The sequence below is a fragment of the Mastomys coucha genome, unplaced genomic scaffold (genome assembly GCF_008632895.1).
Source record: "Mastomys coucha isolate ucsf_1 unplaced genomic scaffold, UCSF_Mcou_1 pScaffold12, whole genome shotgun sequence".
In the NCBI taxonomy this organism is placed as follows: Eukaryota; Metazoa; Chordata; class Mammalia; order Rodentia; family Muridae; genus Mastomys; species Mastomys coucha.
In genome coordinates, this window is record NW_022196894.1 from 89,969,334 (window position 1) to 89,971,702 (window position 2,369).

Consider the following 2,369-nt stretch of genomic DNA (forward strand, 5'->3'; position numbering starts at 1 on the left):
CAGCAGTGGGGACTGGGCGGAGTCCACAGCACTATACAGGGACAGGGCCCTGGAGGAGGCACGTCTGCAGGAGGGGCAGCTGCTGCTTTGAAGCCCAAGGCAGGTACCTTGTCTCCACTGACATGGGCTCCCCAGGGGCCAAGGTCAGGCGTGGCCAGAGAGCAGGGCACAGCAGTCAGGGACCCCTGAACCACCAAGTAGGTTTTTACAAAATAAAATAATTGGGTTAAAATATTGTCTTCATCATCTGGTTTAAAAATTATTGAATTGGTACATTGTAAACTGTGGTGATTGAATATTACAACCTTGAGAGTTATGCTTTGCTTACCATGTGGTGGGCGCTGTTTAGATAAATGATTGTTGTTCTGTGTTTCATGATTGAAGAAAAAAATGGTTAAAACTTTGGTTTAGCTTAACTTATTTAAAAAACAGTCTTAATTTGTACAGCAGAGACCGATAAGCCATTGTCCTGTGGAGTTAAGCACAGTTGAAAAGAGCTGATAGAGGCTGACTGCGTGTCTGCACGAGCCACTCTTAAAGGGGACAACAGCTTTTTGCATGTAATATTGATAACAGAGAATTAGCTTAAAATTGATAACTCGGGGTTAAAATCATGTTAAGCAACAACACCTGGCATGAGCCGACCCAGGAATATTTTATGTAATTCTTACCCCTTATAAATTTAGTGAGGCCAAGAGTGAGGCCTGGACCAGAGATAAGATTTAAAATGATGTCTTTGATGTATTCGAATTGCACTGTCATGCATTCATATGTAAGAATTGGCAGCTAAGCTTTGTAATGTGACAGTAATGCTTTGATATTGATTTTTTTAAAAAAACGGAATGTTTAAAACTGGGTTTTGTTTAAATTATGGGTTATACCTTAACATTACAAGAATTAAAAAGGTGTAGAGTCAAGTAAAGTAGAGACAACTGATGAGCAGTCTAGAGACAAATAAAGAGTTAGTTTGCCTTGGAAATAAAAAGTAAATAGAAAAATAATCCAAATTCTATCGAAGCCTGGTAGTATTGCTAAACTGCTAGCACCTTTGCCCCTAGAGTAAACAAGCTTATAAAAGAAACCTGAAACAGCTGTGGCTATTGTTGGGAGAAGGCTGTTTTGCACCTATGATTGTCTGTCTCACTGAGCTAGTGGGAGATGCCTTCCCTGCTGGTCCCTGGTCAAATGCACCCGTCCAATGGTGCACTCATAGCATTTAGCAAAATAAGGAATTTTATCTTGTCATTTATATCAGAAATGGAGACAGGTTTTTTCTTATTTGGAGATTTTGAGGCACTGGGAACCCAAATATCACCCAGGTAGATTTCTTTGTATTGATTATTAAGGGTTTTGTTTTTGTGTTTTTGAGAAAAGATGCTTGAAGTATTTACTGATTTTTTTTGAGATTCATATGTTGCAGAAATGTATACTCTTGGTAAATCCCTTCATCAGACGCGCTAAACTTGCCTACTTAAACTCCTGGTGTCCTGAACTTCAGCCTGATCCAGTTAAGACACAGAAGACTAATTCTGTTTTCCCTTCCTCACCCCTCTTTTATATCTACACCCCCATTCAGCTTGAAGAAGTTATGATGAGTCGTCTACCCGGTTCCCTGGGCTTTGGGGCTAGAGAGGGTTGTTAATGGTTATATTTAAAATAGGGAAGAAATAGCCAGATTTAATTGTATAGATATAGAAAGCCTTATAATTTGTTACTGGGTAAATTCATATGTTCCTATCAATGTTATCTTTTGTAAAATGACCTTCTGATAATATTTACCCTGTACTGAAAGTGATTTAATTGGTGTAAAGATAATTTAAACTAGAAACATTGTGTGACTAGAATTTAGTCAGGTATTTGAGTATTTCTTCAGATACACAGCTTATTCTCAGAAAGTTTGCTTTAGTTTTTACATTATTAGTTCTGAGTTTTGTATCCTATATTTGCATTAGTGATTGGTAAAAGTTGAGGCTTGGGTTATAAACCATTTACATCTTAAACTACTATGCAAGAAATAAGTAAGAGCTTTTAAGTTGAGAATTTGTTGTTAAGATTGAGTGTACAATGATATTCTTATTGACTGTGAGGTGCAGCTAATACAGTTCTGTTGTACATACTTCAAGATCAAAAGATGAAGTTTTCTATATTCACTTAAGAGATATCTGGTTTCAGTATTTCCCTAGTAGACAGGGCTTAGAACCAGTTCCTTTTTACTGCTATTATAGACAGATCTGAGATGTTTAGACCTGTGAGTTTAGGGCCAAATTAGCAAATTCATGGCTCTGAGTTTATTATTAGAGTGATTTCAAGAAAAGGAACTGAGAGTAGTTCCTAGACAATAGTCCAGATTACTTTACATAGATAGTTGG